Below are 19,779 nucleotides of genomic sequence, written 5' to 3'. Positions count from 1 at the left end.
AAATTGTTAGAATTTTCTGTTGAAGTCAGTTAGAAATGCTCGCGTGATGTGGGCAGAGCGAAGAAAAGTTATCTCACAGTGTGATGTATCTTGGCAAAATCAGATTTTTTTCATTGCCTCGTGGCATACAGAAATGGAAAAAAGGGTAAAGATGCACGATGAAAATGGGCTGGACAAGGGAAAAATGAAAATGTAAGAAATGATTTGATGTGCAACCGGGGATGCTACTGTAGGAAAAGGGGCCTCATCTTTGAACATGAGAGCGTGAGCGTGCCCATGTTTGCCAGTGTGTGGGAGAGCTGCTAGCACTGCATAGACATGATGGACGAGTCGATGGCATGTCTGACCTGTCATGCTTCGATGACCGACCTGTTGGGGAACGCAGTAATTTCAAAAAAAATCCTACGCACACGCAAGATCATGGTGATGCATAGAAACGAGAGGGGACAGTGTTGTCTACGTACCCTTGTAGACTGTAAGCGGAAGTGTTATGACAACGCGATTGATATAATCGTACGTCTTCATGATCCGACCGATCCTAGTACCGAAAGTACGGCACCTCCGCGATCTACACATGTTCGGCACGGTGACGTCCCATGAACTCTCAATCCAGCTGAGTGTCGGGGGAGAGCTTCGTCAGCACGACGGCATGATGATGGTGATAATGAAGCTACCGGTGCAGGGCTTCGCCTAAGCACTACGACGATGTGACCGAGGTGGATTATGGTGGAGGGGGGCACCGCACATAGCTAAGAGATCAATGATCAACTTGTGAGTCTATGGGGTGCCCCCTCCCCCGTATATAAAGGAGTGGATGAGGGGGAGGGCCGGCCCTCTATGGCGCGCCCTGGAGGAGTCCTACTCCCACTGGGAGTAGGATTCCCCCCCTTCCCTAGTTGGACTAGGAGAGAAGGAAGGGGGAGAGAGGGAGGAAGGAAAGGGCCCCCCTTCCTAGTACAATTCGGACCAGAGGGGGAGGGGCACGTCCTGCCCTGGCCGCCTCTCTCTCTCTCCACTAAAGCCCATTAGGGCCCACATACTCCCCGGGGGGTTCCGGTAACCCCCCGGTACTCCGGTACATGCCCGAACTCTCTCGAACCCCTTCCGATGTCCAAACATAGTCATCCAATATATCGATCTTTATGTCTCGACCATTTAGAGACTCCTCGTCCTGTCCATGATCATATCCGGGACTCCGAACTACCTTCGGTACATCAAAACACATAAAATCATAATACCGATCATCATTGAATGTTAAGCGTGCGGACCCTACGGGTTCGAGAACTATGTAGACATGACCGAGACACGTCTCCGATCAATAACAAATAGCGGAACCTGGATGTTCATATTGGCTCCCACATATTCTACGAAGATCTTTATCGGTCAAACCGCATAATGATATGCGTTGTTCCCTTTGTCATCGGTATGTTACTTGCCCGAGATTCGATCGTCGGTATCTTAATACCTAGTTCAATCTCATTACTGGCAAGTTTCTTTACTCGTTCCGTAATGTATCATCCCGTAACTAACTCATTAGTTACATTGCTTGCAAGGCTTATATTGATGTGCATTACCGAGAGGGCCCAAAGATACCTCTCCGACAATTGGAGTGACAAATCCTAATCTCGATCTATGCCAACTCAACAAACACCATCGGTACACCAGTAGAGCACCTTTATAATCACCCAGTTACATTGTGACATTTGGTAGCACACAAAGTGTTCCTCCGGTATTCGGGAGTTGCATGATCTCATAGTTATAGGAACATGTATAAGTTATGGAGAAAGCAATAGCAACAAACTAAACGATCATCGTGCTAAGCTAATGGATGGGTCAAGTCAATCACATCATTCTCTAATGATGTGATCCCATTAATCAAATGACAACTCATGTATATGGTTAGGAAACATAACCATCATTGATTCAACGAGCTAGTCAAGTAGAGGCATACTAGTGACATTCTGTTTGTCTATGTATTCACACATGTACTAAGTTTCTGGTTAATACAATTCCAGCATCAATAATAAACATTTACCATGATATAAGGAAATATAAATAGCACCTTTATTATTGCCTCTAGGGCATATTTCCTTCAGTCTCCCACTTACACTAGAGTCAGTAATCTAGATTACATTGTAATGATTCTAACACCAATGGAGTCTTGGTGCTGATCATTATAGGATCGAAAGTATGTCTAGAAGGGGGTGATTAGACTACTTGACCAAATAAAAATCTAGCCTTTCCCCAATTTTAAGTCTTGGCAGATTTTAACAACTCGGCACAAGTCAAGTAATCAACCTACACATGCAATTCTAAAAGTATAGCAGTGGAATGTAAAACAATTTCATATGAAGGTAAAGGGAGGAGTTTGGAGGAGCAAACTCAATGTAGACACGGAGATTTTTGGCGTGGTTCCGATAGGTGGTGCTATCATACATCCACATTGACGGAGACTTCAACCCACGAAGGGTAACGGTTGCGCGAGTCCACGGAGGGCTCCACCCACGAAGGGTCCACGAAGAAGCAACCTTGTCTATCCCACCATGGCCATCGCCCATGAAGGACTTGCCTCACTATGGTAGATCTTCACGAACTAGGTGATCTCCTTGCCCGTACAAACTCCTTGGTTCAACTGCACAATCTTGACGAAGGCTCCCAAGTGACACCTAACCAATCTAGGAGACACCACTCTCCAAAAGGTAATAGATGGTGTGTTGATGATGAACTCCTTGCTCTTGTGCTTCAAATGATAGTCTCCCCAACACTCAGCTCTCTCTCATAGGATTGGATTTGGTGGAAAGAGGGTTTGAGTGGAAAGCAACTTGGGGAACGCTAGAGATCAAGATTTATGTGGTTGGAATGGAATATCTTGACCTCAACACAAGTGTAGGTGGTTCTCTCTCAGAAAATGTATGTTGGAAGTGTAGGCATGTTCTGATGGCTCTCTCCATGAATGAAGAGTGGGTGGAGGGGTATATATAGTCTCCACACAAAATCTAACCGTTACACACAAATCACCAAACTCGGTGGGACTGAATCATGAAACTCGGTCAGACCGATTTAGTTCAAAATGTGAACGTTAGGATTTCCGGTGGGACAGACATGTCAACTCGGTGGGACCGATTCCATTAGGGTTAGGGCATAACGTAATCTCGGTGAGACCGATTACACAAACTCGGTGGGACCAATTTTGGTAATAGGCAAACAGAGAGTTGGTCAGGCAAACTCGGTGGGACAGATTCGCTCATCTCGGTTAGACCGAAACATTACGACGGGGAAACAGAGAGTTTGCATTGCAATCTCGGTGGGACCGATCGCTCATCTCGGTTGGACCAAAACGTTACGAAGGGAAACAGAGAGGTTGCAACCCCATCTCGATGAGACCGAGATCCCTATCGGTGAGACCGAAATGACTAGGGTGTGTGGTAGTGGCTATGTCAAGTGAACTCGGTGGCGCCGGGTAGGAAATTTCGGGGGTCGAGTTTGACTTTTGGTTTGGGACATATGTGGATATGAGAAAGTAGTTGAGGGCTTTGGAGCATATCACTAAGCATTTGGAGCAAGTAACTCATTAAGCAACACCTCATCCTCTTTTAATAGTATTGGCTTTTCCTATGGACTCAATGTGATCTTGGATCACTAAAAGTAAAATGTAGAGTCTTGAGCTTGAGTCAACATGTGTTCTTAGTATTTTGAGGGGTCCACTTTCTGATCCATGCCATGCCAAACATTGAGCTTTCCTGAAATATTTATCTTGAAATAGCATTAGCTCAATGGGCTATATGTTGTTAGGAATTACCAAAACCACCCAGGGATAGTTGCACTTTCAATCTCCCCCTTTTTGGTAATTGATGACAACATATATATCAAAGCTTTGACAGATGATAATAAGATTGAAAAACATCGTCGCTTTGAGAAGTATGTGATAAGCAAGAGCTCCCCCTAAATTTGTGCATTATTTAAAATTTTCTTTTGAATGCAAATGCACAATCCATTAGGATCGTGGGTTACTCTTCCATGTCACATACATCTTGGTGGAGCGCTCAAAAAGATAGAAATTAAAAGCGTGCACTCATCACCAAGCAAGTGAATGGTCATATATGGATATAAAAGATAGTATTATCTAAACAAGCATTAAGGTAGCAAATGATCAATCACATGATCACACAAGTATCTCACACAAGGACATAAAGTATCTCACACAATAAAAAGTTCAACCAAAGGCAAAGACGCAAAACACTCTCTTGAAGCCTATGATCTATACATATTTCTCCCCCTTTGGCAACAAGTTACCAAAAAGTTCAAATATGCATAGTGCTAAGGCTTGGTCTTCAGGAGGTGGTGTAGAGAGAACTCCAAGGACGAAGGCATCCGTTAATGTAGTTGGAGCTGGTGGAGTGGCTGCTGGAGGTGGCACTAGAGCTGTAGCTGCTGGTGCTGACGCTATAGCTCTGTAATCTGTTACTGGCACGGCAGCAGACCTCTGACTCCTTGGCACTCGCTGAAATGCATCTGTGGTTGCCTTTCCTCTCTTCTCTTCTTCTTCCTCCTGAAGCTGCTCAACTGTTGTTTAAATATCAGTTACCTTCAGATCAAGATCATAAAACTTAGTTTCTACGATCCTCTCCAAACTCTCCTGGTTTTGAGTCAGGCTGGCCAAGCCCTTCTCAATCCTCAGTGTAGACTGGATCAGATATGCAAGTTGATCTTGCTTGATCTTCAGGAAAACCTGAGATGCCTCTTCAACACTTGGCATCTTGGCAGCTTTCTCAACCTTTGCTTTGGATCTCTTCTTCTGTGCTTGAACTGATGATGGTTCCTCCTCATTCATCACAATAGTATTATCTTCAAAATCAGGATGCAGGGGTAGATGCTCCTTATCCAACAGATATGTTCATGTGCCCATCTTGGAGTTGATGAGCTCCTGAATGTGTGGAGCATACCCACAGCTTCTCTTCTGGTCAGCAGCAGTCCTCTTGATTGTCTCTACAATCATACTCATGACCTTGAACTTCTGAGGGACATCAAAAAGTTGTAGCAGGTTGATAGAGTGCCCTCTGGTCATCTTGTGATCTCCTGACTTGGGTAGCAGAGTGTGCCTTAGGATCTAGTTGATAGTAGGCAGACCAGACAACAAGAAATGTACAGATCCAAGCTTGTGAGTCTCCAAAGCTTTATCTGGGACCTCCCTGTACATGTTAGCCATAGTGTTGTGGTCCTTCTTCTTCTTGGCATACACATCCAAGTCATCCTCATGTTCCTCTGGGGCATTGATCAGCTTGGCCCATTCTTCAACAGTGGATTGGTACCTAGTACCTTCAGACATCCAAATGATCTTCCCATCTGGATAGAAGTGAGCAGTGGAATAAAATTGCATGATCAGCTCATCATTCCATTTTGTGAGCTTCTATCCAACAAACTCATCTACTCCACATGCTTTGGAGCTGTCATAAACTCCTGGGAAGTGATCTTCATTCTCCTGGATGAATTCCCAATCAACCCATCTCATGTCACTCACAATGGGCTTCTTGTCAAGCAGGATGGTTTCATAAAATTCTTGTTGTTCCTTTGTGTGAAACTGGTAGTCAACTGCGGTCCTTCTCCTCACAGCATAAGGGTCATACTTTCTCCATAATCTCAGTCCAACATCTTTTCTGATGTGCATGTCTTCAGCTACTGGATGAGTATCATTGTGGTCTGGAATTTTGGGCTTCAATTTTCTCAAAATAAGAGACTCATCATCTTCTTCTTCAGCTTCACGCACTGGGGCCTTGTTCTTTTCTTCCGCGGGTATACTTCTGGTGTTCCTCTTGGGCTTAGGAGGCTTCTGAGCTTGAGCTTTGGGAGCTGTCTTGGGCTTTGATGTTGCAGCCCCTGACTTTATAGTATCTCCCATAAGCTTCTGAGCTTTGGGTGTTGGTGCAGCATCCTCTTCCTCTTCTTCATCTTCAGAGGGATCTTTCATCATGGAGGGCTTGTCAATGACTCTGGCAATGGTCTTCTTGACTCTTTCCTTTCTGTTCTTTCCCTCTTCAGCTTCTTTGAGTTCAATAGTGAACTCCATTGTTTCTTGAGTAGAGGCTCTGGCCTTAGATATAGGAATTCTCTTTGCTGGAGCCTTCTTATTTATTCCTGGCTTAATTGTAGCAGATGTTCCATACTCCTTTTTCAACACCTTCTTCTTGGAGCTTACCTCCTCCTCAGTGGCAACATAATCCTCATCCTCAGATTCTGAGGTTCTCTTCTTCCTAGATCTAGTGGCTACCTTTGGCAAGTTGCTGGGAGTGCTCCTGCTGCCATCATCAGAAGTGCTCGAGGGATCTGAACCCTCACTCAGCTGCACATGTTCCTCAGACCTGTTCTGACTGTCACTCTGATCAGACATCTGTACTGACAGCAGACCCTGTGAATAGATGTAGATGAGATAGAGTGGATGAGCATCACAAAGTGCAAAGTTTTTGCAAAACAGATGACTCGAAAACTTAGTGTTAGTTCTCCATAGAAAGTATTTCGGAGCTACCGATTTGTAAACTCGGTGATACCGAAGCAACTTTTGGAACCTAAACTAGTGAACTCGATCAGACCAAGTCACAGTTCGGTGGCACCGAGACTGCTAGGGTTTCACAGAGAATCGAACTCGGTCATACCGATTTGCAATTTTCGGTCAGACCGAAAATTACAAGTGCTATGGCCTAAGCCAAATCGGTGAGACCAATTTCTACAACTCGGTCGGTCCGAGATGAGTTCGGCGGAGACCTAACCCTAAATTTTTAAATCAAATCTAACCTAAAGGATGTTTTCAGTAGATAGAGTGTTTGCATACGTGGTAAGGATTATGGCAAAACAATGTGCTATGAATCAGAGGTAAAAGAATAGCACAAGGGTCGAACCCATACCCTAGTTCGGTGGGAGTTCGCTACGGCGACAACAGCAGAGCAGATTTCCATTGACAGCGATGGAAACCAGTGGCGGGAGGTTGCTGGCGGCGAGGAGATGATCCGGAGACCCGAGGATGCAGAGCAGGACACACGCGCGGGCTGAGGAGTTGAAGAAATTTCCAAAATCTCACCCGTGGGTATATATATCCCGACCCTGTCGGTGTGACCGAGTGGAACAACTTGGTGGCACCGAGATGCAGAATCGCAAGCGGTTACTGCAACTCGGTGTGACCGAAAAGTTCAAATCGGTTGCACTGAGATTGAAAACTTAGATCAACTTAGTGATCTCGGTGTGACCTAAATGGATGACTCGGTCATACCGAAATGCACAAAGAGGTTTTGGAAGTTTAAGTCTATGACGAATCGGACTCCGAGTGCTCCTCACACAGAGTGGTTCGAATCTGACTTGATCAAACTTTGTGATGTACCATGAATAGAGTTTGAGACAAGAAAAGCATAGATAGCTAGAGGAGGTTCTTAGGCATTCTTTTCCATCCATTTGGCGAAAGAGAAAAGGCCAAACAATCAAGGCAACAAATGGATGTCCTCGAATGAGTAAAATATGCAACCAACATGCTCACACAATAAGATGGCAAATGAAATATGTGGCAAAGCATGCAAAATCACTCTAGTATCTATCAAGCAATTTGGCAATGACTAGGTCATCTATATATGAGTATATTGACTGAGGAGTCAAATGAGAACATTTGATCGTAGGTCATACTCATCGTTTAAGCACACATGGGGTTACCACTTTTACATAATGCATTGTTGTGTTCACATCATTAGAGTTGCTTTAGCTCAATTGATTAGAGTAACGCTCCCCCTAGATGTGATATCCCCCCTAGGAGGGATGAACTAACCTTGGGTTTTGTCGATGATGACTTCATGTAGGTGTTGAAGATGTAGGTGCTCAAAGTTGATGTAGATCATTCGGAGCAATCCTTTGGAGTGAGTTGCACTTTCAATACCTACACGGGTTAGTCCCACAAGGAACAAATAAGGATATCCATAGACATAGAGTGATATTCAAATGAGATGATGTCCATGAATGCATTAGGTTACCTTGTCCCTTGTCTTACCAACAAGAGGGTTTGTGACTCCTTGAACTAGTGCAAGATATGGAAGTTGTTTGCACTTGTCCTTGCCAAAATGATATGAGTGAAGTATGTTGGCGGAGTCACCCTCAAGAACTCTCTAGTTCTTCTTCTTCGGGATCCACACCATCTTGATGGGAATCCTTGGAGTTGTAGTCATACTTGATGAAGTATAACTTGATGTAGTCTTGGGAACCCACTTGACCAATGCCTTAGGGGCTTCTTCAAATGCATCAATATCCTCTTGAAGCTTGTCCTTGCCCTTTAGCTTGTGGTCTTGTGGTGGAAGATCATCTTGAGCTTGTGTTCCTTGGAAAGAAGTAGGATCATACTTCTCTTGTTGGGGAACAAACTTCGTCTTGGGGTATTGATCTTCTTCCCACTCAACTCCATTGTCATTGAACTTTCGTTCAAAACCAACACCTTGATTCTTCCGGTGTCTTCCTTGCTTGCGTACAATTTCCTCAAATTTCTTACTTCCGGCAAGACTCTTGTAAACACCTTTCTCTACAATTCCCTTCAATAAGCTATTTTCTTGCTCAAGTGTAACTAGGCTAAGATAATCATTAGTGGAATCAAGAGAACTACTAGAAGCAACAACATTGGTTTTAGCATGATTATTGTTAATACTAGAAGAAGAATCTTTCTTGTTCTTGTTGCTAGATTTAACTTGTGGCATGTAAGTAGACAAGAGTAAACGCTTGGCAATGTAAGAAGAACTTTTCTTGCGAAGATCATCATTGATTGCCTTTAAGAACTCATGCTCTTTCTCAAGGTTGAGCTTTTCAAAGCGCGGCTTTTCATGAGTCTTTAAAAGTTCTCGATGATCTTCCAAGGTAGTTTCATGAGCTAACTTAAGAGTGTTTAGTTCTTTAGTTAGACGCTCAATCTCCTTCTTATCATTTTCATTCATTTTATCTTGATTAGCATGATTAATAGCAAGTTCATCATAGTTTTCATCACTAGAATTGTCAACAAGTAAATCATCGTCACCTAGCAAATCATCTTCATCAATATTGAAATCAACATACTCGGGGTGTGATACCTTTGGGCCTTTAGCCATGAAGCATCTTGCAATTCCTTCATTTGGTGAGTCAAATATGTCATAGGAGTCGGTTGACACAAGTGCTAGACCAGCAACACCTTCATCTTGAGTATATTCGGAGTCGGAGTGATAAATTCTTTCGGAGTGATTGTCGGAGTCGGAGCCGGATACCGATTCACCAACATGAGCTTGATGTCTTCGTTTTGTGTAGCTCCTTGATGACTTGTCCTTCCTTTCCGAATCCTCGCTTCTCCATGATGTTCTTCGTTCGTAACGGTCATATCTACTCCTTCTCTCTCTTGGTGGTGATTCTTCTCTCCTACTTCTTCTTTTGGGAGAATCTTCTCTTCTTTTGTAGGCAGTCGTACATTCATAGGAGTAGTGTCCGGGTCTTCTACAATTGTAGCAATTATGCTCACGACTTGAAGATCTTTTGTCATTGTAGGGCCTTGACTTGGAACTTCTTTCTTGCTTCTACTCTTGTAGAACATGTTGAAGTTCTTCACCATTAGGCTCAATTCTTCATTGAAGGTTTGTTTCTCACTTGATGATGTGGGAGCATCACATGATGCTTTGTAAGCACCACTTGACTTGTTGTGGAGCTCTTCCTTATCCTTAAGTGACTTATCATGAGCAATAATTCTTCCAATGACTTCCGTTGGCTTGAGATCTATAACATCCCAAAATTCTAAATTTTGGAATGTTATAATAAATAGATACATTGATTGATTGTTTGATTGTTGTGTGATTGAGTGAGTGAATTCGAAACTTCTTGAAAGTTAAATGAGAGGGAATAAAAGGACTTTCCCAAACTTTCATTTGCTTTCTGATCTCCATGAATTCAAATTCTTTTCAAATACAAAACCCTTGAGCGAAGATGATATGACTTCTTCCATTTAAATTAAATGAAAGGGTATTTGAAAATAATTGAATTTCATTTCAAAATATTCCAATTCAGAAACTTTAAGCAACTCAATGATTTTCACGAGAGAAGATAAAATGACTTCTTCAAATTATATAAAATATGAGTTGGGAGTTTCAAAGAATTAAATTCAAAGTTCTTTTGAATTTATTTTCAATTTGGAGTTATTTGAGTTTTATTCAAATTATTTTTCTCCAAAAATAAAATATATGGAAATTAGGGTAACATGATTCCCTACAATAAAAAAATTGGAGAAAAATTAATTTGAAATCATTTTGGTATTTTAAAAATGATTTTTGTTGGATTTTAATAGACCCGTGGCACTCTTTGATTTATCTGATTTGTGTGGATTTTATTTGAAGTTATAAAAATGTTCACGTCGTAGAAAATCTTTTTCTGAAAATTTTGATATATTTTATGCCTATATAATATTTTAGTTTATTTTGTTTTTGTTATTTTTGTTGTCTGTGAAAAATGTTTAAAAAAAACTCTTCGAACAGTGCCAGGCCGAAGCCCAGCACTGCTCTCTCTCTCTCTCACCGCGCCAGGCCAGCCGGCCCAGCCCAGCAGCGGCCCAACGCACCGCACCGCCGCCTCCGACTCCGGGAGGAGTCCGCCGCCCGTACGACGCCGTTCGCCGCCGCCGTGCTCCACCCTGCCTCTCCTCCTCCTTGCCCCTCGCCCACGCCATCGCCTCGCCCTCCCGCTATAAATCCCGCCACCGCCGCCTCTCCTCTCCTCCTCCCGCGCTGCCGCGCCGCACCTCACAGCACCCGCCGCCGCCTCGGCAAGATCCGCCACCGCGCCGCACCACCGCCTCGCCGCCGTCGCCTCCTGCCGCTACACGCCGCTGCCGTTTGCGCCGCCGCCGCATCATCTCCGACGCCCACGCCGCCTACTGCCGTCGCCGGTGCTGCCTTGCTCGCCGGAGCCACCGCCCCACCTCGTCGTTAACTGCGCAGCCGACGAAGAAAAAACCGACGAAAACCGCCGGAGTTGACCGGTCCGCCGCCGCCGGATCCGATCCACCCCGAACCGGTATAAACCGCCCTGGTCCGGTTTATTTTATATTCTTATAGGTTTTCTCTGGTTTTCTTTTAAAGCCGGTTTTGTTTAGGTTTATTTATTTAGAGAACGTTCTCTGGTTAGGTTTATAAAACGAACGTTCGTTATTTAGTCTTTTCTTTTTCTGTTAATTTTAGTCAGGGACCTTTTCGTAATTAGTTTCCCTACAATTTAGTCCCTGAACTTCAAACGATCACAACTTTTTACTCGTTAGTCCAAATCCAACGAAACCAACGCTCACGTCTTCGTTACGATCTCCTCTATCCAGTAATCCAACTCAAACATGTTTTTGAAAAGTTTAAAATTTGAATTAGATCAGATTTGAATTCAAACTTCGTTTGATCATAACTTGAGTTTCGTAGCTCCGTTTGAGTTGATTCTTTTTGCAAATCGAAGCTCTTGACCTAAACTTTCTGATAAGGCCAAATTCATATAATTTTGGTACTGTTAGAAATTGTTTTATGTTGCAAGAGCTATTTGCTTGGTTTTGATGTTTTTCTGAATCGTCTTGTTCGTTCTTTCTGATCTTTTGAGTGTTTGCTTATGTGTGGTTACTATTGCTTGCTTACGATAGATTGACCGGAGTGTGACGAGTAGAACTATCAAGAGTTTTGAGTGCAAATCATCTTCATCAACATTGCAGGCAAGTTCACACTTTGATCATACTCTTTATCACCCAATTTTTATGCATTAGTTCCAATCCTCAAATATTGCATGGTTAGGATGTCATTAACTTGTGGGTTGGGAAGTAGTTGATGAGGTATGAACCTATTGCCCTGTTACTATCAAACCCTTGGGAGTTACTTCTACGTGTTGCTTATATTGCTATGTTATGCTCATAGACGTGGTTTGGGTCTGAGTGAAATCCATGACAGATGTGAGATTGTTATTTAATGGTTCAACTTAAGGTGGCAACTTGAATACACATCTGGGTGGATTGCTAGGGGCACCCTGGGGATATACCAGTGGACTTGCCCGGACACCTGGGGATATACCAGTGTTGTCCTAGGAGATCCCGGGGATATACCGTGTGATCATCCTACGGTCCGCCACCCAGGCTCAAAGGGATCATAAGATTATTCATGCTAGAAACTTCCGTGTGCAGCCACAAGCTATTATGGGCTCTAGCATAGTTGACTAAGTCGTGCGAACTCTTACAGTGGTAGACTAGCAGATGTAGGGGACGTAGGTGGTACGGTCTACCCATCGTAAGGTGCTAGCGCTTCTGAAAGACTATGTCTCGGTCATCCGTCTTCTCAAACACCATGTAGTGCGAGAAACCAAACGGAGGCGATCGAGTCTTGTGGGGAAAAGTGCGTAAACCTCTGCGGAGTGTATAAACTAATCATGGTTAGCCGTGTCCCCGGTTATGGACATCTTGAGTATCTAGTTCTTGGATTATCCTGTTGATCTCATCACATTACTTTAAATGAATATTGTCGGGTTTAATGATATTACTTAATTGGGATTGAGAATGCTGTCAACCATTCTCAATGATTAACAACCACCATGATAGTTAAATAAAATTTATTCCTTTGTAGTAGGGAAAAATTGGCTTTTCACAAAAACCTTATAACCATAGAGCTTTTCCACCAGCCAAATATGCATGTAGTGATAGCCTTTATTCATCATTCTCTATGGTGTGAATTTGCCAATACATTCAATGTACTGACCCTCTATGGCTGCAACGTCTTATGTTGCAGGATTATCTTACGACGAGTAAGTGATACGTTAGGGTTATGATTTCTACACTCAACTTTGCCGTTGGTGTTGATGGGAATCCACAACCTTGTTACTTCTGCTATTTGGATTGAGGTAATAGTATTTACGTTACTTACATGTGATTTACCTCTGTTATAAATCCTCGAGTACTGTGTGTGTCAGCATACCGATCCAGGGATGACACTTAAGCACAGAGACTTGATCCATTCGGGTTGGGTCGCTACAAGATGGTATCAGAGCACATGTTGACTGTAGGACGTGACCCTAGAAACTGGCAAGCCATAGCAAAGATTTTTCTCTACAACTTTCCCTTTCAAAAAGATTTTTTACCTCTCTTCTCTTCTGAGCTTATTCAAAAAATTCCCTTTAGTGAGACCATACCCCTTTCCCCTTTTGACCACACGAAGATTCGACTGATGAGACCACTCCAAGATGTACAAGATATCGGACAACTAAAGCCACTTCGGAATGAAGAGTATTTTCTGTGCATCTGAATAATGGAAACTACAACGGTTTAAGACTCCGAAGACTAGGAGAATTTGAAGGCTCTGAAGAATCCCTAGATTTGTATGACCTAGAAAGGCTACCCTTATGGAACTTGACAGATTATGGAAGTTGTCAATGCCCGAGATCAAGGTGTATCGGAGAAAGACCGGAGCATGGAGCATGAGAACTCAAAATTTTGTCAAGAAAACCCTAAGGCAGGAGATAACAACTATGGAAGATAGCTTATGGCAATGACAAGGGCAGAAACACGGTTAACCATGATGTCATCGCCGCTAATGCTATTGTCACCGTGCTGAGTTAAGGATGCATTTCTTCATAATGGATTTGATGGAAGAAGGCTGATGGAGCACCTATCAGTAAGATGAAGTTTTAACCTTAGCCGGTGTATCACCAGGATCTGGAGTAGTACATCAAGAAGTTTAAGATGGACCTTCAGGAAGCCATATTTTGACAAGGAGCATTTCATGGAGAACTTAGGTCCAAGAAGCTGAAGTAGCCAAGCTGGAGGAGCAAAACTTCAAGATACCGGAGATTCGTCAGGAACTGAAGGACAGTAGGACCATGGTCCATGCGAAGGATGTTGAAACCAGAAGTTTGGAACGCAACTCCAGAATATTAAAGGACGTCACGAGAGACTTCGCGTCAATAGAGTTGATCTGGCAAAAGAACTTGAGAAAGACAAGCATGATCGGAAGAAGCCATTGGAGGCATGAACAAGGCTTGAAGAGTTTGGAGACGTTGAAGATTTATTGACCTTTAGAAGACCAAACCCCTGTTATATACCTACGTTAGATGCAACGTTTGTGAGCTGTCATTTGTTTGATGTTTTTCCCGACAGCCACAAATAAAATCTGTCTTTTCAAAACTTTGTTTGTATTGTGTGTATCCCTCTCCCTCTCTCTTATCTTACCCCAAACCCACATGGACCCAATAGATGATGAATGGAGATGAGCTCGTATTTGCTAAACCAATGAGTCAATTGGAGACAGACCGATGGGTTCAGAACATGGAAGATCACATGGAGAATAACCCTATAGCCGGAAAGGATATGCCCCGGCATGCTCTTCACTGCTTTGAAAGAGGTGCTTCTACTTGGTGGAGGATGTACCAAACCATCAATGGATGGCAAGGAGTAACCACTTGGAAAGAATTTAAGTTGACTCTGCCAAAGTCTCGGCTTGTGTCCTAGAAATTGAAGCCTTATGGAAAGGATATGAAGAAATCTTGTGCATGCAAGATTTGTGGAGAAATAGGACACACCCATAAAGAACACAAGGATGAATGCCCTAATTGTGAAGGAAGTCACCCAGTTGAAGAATGCCCAACTAGGCAGATTACTTGTTTCTTGTGTGAAGGGACTACCCACTATCCTGCTCAGTGTCACATTTACCCCATGGTACAATGAACCATCCAGCAGAAGAAAGAAGAAATGAAAGGAGCCCTTATGGAAATTTTCGAAGAACCCATGATGAAGGAAGAGATGGAGGACACACTTAAAGAAGACCCGAGTAAACCCTTCACTAAGTCTTGCTATTCATGTGGAGAAGAAGGACACATCTCCCAAAATTGTTTGAATGGGGATCTAGTAGAATTCCCGACAGAGGAAGTAGAATATGACCCACAGGAAATAGAAGCCATGATTGGCATGGAAAGGTCCGGGAAGAGAAACAGATTGGATTCCAAGAAGGACCTGAGTCATATCACCTGTTACAGGTGCAAGGAGTCAGGGCACTACCTCAACAGTTACCCAAAAAGGAAACCTCGATACTTGCCAGAAGTAATATGTTTTAGTTGTAATGGAGCAGGGCACTTTGCCAGAGAATGCCCCAGGGAGAAGGAAACTTGTGCTAGATAGTTGAGTTTGCAACAAAAGAAATAGAGTAGTAGAAGTGAGAACATTTTCTTGAGGTGTTGAGTTGAGACATGTAATGGAAAAGCAAGAGATTGTAATCACTCGAGAATGAATAAAGTTAGCATCGTTGGTACTGATATGGATTTTATGAGTTGTTACTCTATGAAGAAGAATTTTGGCCATTCTGAGGATATGAGAAATATGGTCTATGGAAGATTTGTGCATTTTAAGGGTAGTAGTACCCTGTAAGAACCGTTGACCCCCGGAAAAAGATAAGGATACTCCACTGAGTGGATTTCGGACAAAATGAATACGAGTTTTGTCTCGATATGTGTGATACCCCAAGAGTATGTGGGATGAAGTTGGAGACCGTCAGTTGTTTGGACCAAATGTGATCAAGGGATCAGAAGAGAATGTTAAGTTGATTCGAGATAGACTGAAGGTAGCTCAGTCCAGGCAGAAGAGTTATGTAGACTCAAAAACTCAAGGAGGTAGTCTATGGAATTGAAGACAGAGCATGTCTTTGTGTGTCCCCTCTGCGAGGAGTTAAACGATTTGGAGTTAAGGAAAAGTTAGCCCCGAGATTTGTAGGACCATACCGAGTTTTGAAGCGTATGGGAGAAATGGCCAATAAGTCGAAGTCACCCGAAGAACTGTCAGGAGTTCATGATGTGTTTCACGTTTCCCAGTTGAAGAAGTGCCATGCAGAGATGGCCAATATTCCCCTGTAAGGACGCTTGACCCCGGAAAGGATAATGATGTTCCACGAAGTGAATATGGACTTCATAAGTATAGGTTTCTATCTCGGTATGAGGGATATCCCACGAGGATGAAGAGATAAATTACTATTGGATATAAAGGAGGTATGATGTCGGAAATATGGATCAATGGAAACTCCATGATGAGTCTGAGTAATCATGTCCTAGTTTGGTGCCAATAGAAGGAAGGAAGACAGTACAATTGGATGGATTTAAGAATACTAGGAAGTTGGAAGTTGGAATAATGATCAGTTGCCCGATGATAAGTTCAAGGACTACAAGTGATGAGATAGGCCATAACCCACAGGCCCTAGGACCTGCCAAGAAGCTAGCACATTTTGCTGAAGGAAAAACCCCGGAGGAAGATACAACGTTTAACGACAGACAATTTTGTAGGAGTAACGCAAAACCTGAGAGTTGTGAAGGAATGATAGATGTTTGTTTGGCTTGCAGAATCAATGGATTATTCCGAACGCAGTTCGTGGACAAGAGAAATTCTGCAATGCTTGTGAGGATGACCGAGTGTTAGAACGCGAGATTCGCTAAACTGTATACAAGGTAATGATTTGGGTGCGGGATGGATTGATCACCATACTGACTTACTCTTGTTATTCGCCTTGCTATATGGGATGGTAAATCTGAGTGACTTACCCATAGTAGAGCGATGACGATCGAAACCTTGTTTAAGCCTTAGAATGGTATAGGTATTTTTTCCTTTGTACAAGGCAGCTTTGCCAACCATAGGTTATACGGTGAGGATCAACCCAGACCCATTTCCTGCAGGAGAAACCATAAATTGTTGACCACCACGAGATATCGATAGTTGTTTAGTTTCGGCGCCAGACCCGTCAGCTAAGAAGACCCAATCTCGGAATAACCTTACCAAGAGGAAAGGCAGAAGAATTGAGGAAAAGGTTATGCCACTCCCGAAAGAGCTCAGAGAAGGAATTTTCTCAAGGATCTGAGAAGACCGACACTGTCAAGAATAAGGGTGGAGTATAGGAGTTTTGATGGAACAGTAACCATGCTTCTAAGGGTGGTAGCACCCCAGACCCCTGTGATGATCGATGGATTTTGAGGAGACCCCCAAACCCTAACATTTTCTTGCTAGCCTCTCCGAATCTCGAGGACGAGATTCATTTTAAGGGTGGTATTTTTGTAACATCCCAAAATTCTAAATTTTGGAATGTTATAATAAATAGATAGATTGATTGATTGTTTGATTGTTGTGTGATTGAGTGAGTGAATTCGAAACTTCTTGAAAGTTAAATGAGAGGGAATAAAAGGACTTTCCCAAACTTTCATATTTGCTTTCTGATCTCCATGAATTCAAATTCTTTTCAAATACAAAACCCTTGAGCGAAGATGATATGACTTCTTCCATTTAAATTAAATGAAAGGGTATTTGAAAATAATTGAATTTCATTTGAAAATATTCCAATTCAGAAACTTTAAGCAACTCAATGATTTTCACGAGAGAAGATAAAATGACTTCTTCAAATTATATGAAATATGAGTTGGGAGTTTCAAAGGATTAAATTCAAAGTTCTTTTGAATTTATTTTCAATTTGGAGTTATTTGAGTTTTATTCAAATTATTTTTCTCCAAAAATAAAATATATGGAAATTAGGGTAACATGATCTCTACAATAAAAAAATTGGAGAAAAATTAATTTGAAATCATTTTGGTATTTTAAAAATGATTTTTGTTGGATTTTAATAGACCCGTGGCACTCTTTGATTTATCTGATTTGTGTGGATTTTATTTGAAGTTATAAAAATGTTCACGTCGTAGAAAATCTTTTTCTGAAAATTTTGATATATTATATGCCTATATAATATTTTAGTTTATTTTGTTTTTGTTATTTTTGTTATCTGTGAAAAATGTTTTTTTTTAAAAACTCTTCGAACAGTGCCAGGCTGAAGCCCAGCACTGCTCTCTCTCTCTCTCCCCGCGCGAGGCCAGCCGGCCTAGCCCAGCAGCGGCCCAACGCACCGCACCGCCGCCTCCGACTCCGGGAGGAGTCCGCCGCCCATACGACGCCGTTCGCCGCCGCCGTGCTCCGCCCTGCCTCTCCTCCTCCTTGCCCCTCGCCCACGCCATCGCCTCACCCTCCCCCTATAAATCCCGCCACCGCCGCCTCTCCTCTCCTCCTCCCGCGCTGCCGCGCCGCACCTCGCAGCACCCGCCGACGCCCCGGCAAGATCCGCCACCGCGCCGCACCGCCGCCTCGCCGCCGTCGCCTCCTGCCGCTGCACGCCGCTGCCGTTTGCGCCGCCGCCACGCCGTCTGCCGACGCCCACGCCGCCTACTGCCGTCGCCGGTGCTGCCTTGCTCGCCGGAGCCGCCGGCCCACCTCGTCGTTAACCGCGCAGCCGATGAAGAAAAAACCGACGAAAACCGTCGGAGTTGACCGGTCCGCCGCCGCTGGATCCTATCCACCCCGAACCAGTATAAACCGCCCTGGTCCGGTTTATTTTATATTCTTATAGGTTTTCTCTGGTTTTCTTTTAAAGCTGGTTTTGTTTAGGTTTATTTATTTAGAGAACGTTCTCTGGTTAGGTTTATAAAACGAACGTTCGTTATTTAGTCTTTTCTTTTTATGTTAATTTTAGTCAGGGACCTTTTCGTAATTAGTTTCCCTACAATTTAGTCCCTGAACTTCAAACGATCACAACTTTTTACTCGTTAGTCCAAATCCAACGAAACCAACGCTCACGTCTTCGTTACGATCTCCTCTATCCAGTAATCCAACTCAAACATGTTTTTGAAAAGTTTAAAATTTGAATTAGATCAGATTTGAATTCAAACTTCGTTTGATCATAACTTGAGTTTCGTAGCTCCGTTTGAGTTGATTCTTTTTGCAAATCGAAGCTCTTGACCTAAACTTTCTGATAAGGCCAAATTCATATAATTTTGGTACTGTTAGAAATTGTTTTATGTTGCAAGAGCTATTTGCTTGGTTTTGATGTTTTTCTGAATCGTCTTCTTCGTTCTTTCTGATCTTTTGAGTGTTTGCTTATGTGTGGTTACTATTGCTTGCTTACGATAGATTGACCGGAGTGTGACGAGTAGAACTATCAAGAGTTTTGAGTGCAAATCATCTTCATCAACATTGCAGGCAAGTTCACACTTTGATCATACTCTTTATCACCCAATTTTTATGCATTAGTTCCAATCCTCAAACATTGCATGGTTAGGATGTCATTAACTTGTGGGTTGGGAAGTAGTTGATGAGGTAGGAACCTATTGCCCTGTTACTATCAAACCCTTGGGAGTTACTTCTACGTGTTGCTTATATTGTTATGCTATGCTCGTAGACGTGGTTTGGGTCTGAGTGAAATCCATGACAGATGTGAGATTGTTATTTAATGGTTCAATTTAAGGTGGCAACTTGAATACACATCTGGGTGGATTGCTAGGGGCACCCTGGGGATATACCAGTGGACTTGCCCGGACACCTGGGGATATACCAGTGTTGTCCTAGGAGATCCCGGGGATATACCGTGTGATCATCCTACGGTCCGCCACCCAGGCTCAAAGGGATCATAAGATTATTCATGCTAGAAACTTCCGTGTGCAGCCACAAGCTATTATGGGCTCTAGCATAGTTGACTAAGTCGTGCGAACTCTTACAGTGGTAGACTAGCAGATGTAGGGGATGTAGGTGGTACGGTCTACCCATCGTAAGGTGCTAGCGCTTCTGAAAGACTATGTCTCGGTCATCCGTCTTCTCAAACACCATGTAGTGCGAGAAACCAAACGGAGGCGATCGAGTCTTGTGGGTAAAAGTGCGTAAACCTCTGCGGAGTGTATAAACTAATCATGGTTAGCCGTGTCCCCGGTTATGGACATCTTGAGTATCTAGTTCTT

This window comes from Triticum urartu, chromosome 3A (genome assembly GCF_056163025.1).
Source record: "Triticum urartu cultivar PI428250 chromosome 3A, HENAU_Tu73, whole genome shotgun sequence".
NCBI classification, from domain to species: Eukaryota; Viridiplantae; Streptophyta; class Magnoliopsida; order Poales; family Poaceae; genus Triticum; species Triticum urartu.
This window is presented reverse-complemented; position numbering follows the sequence as displayed.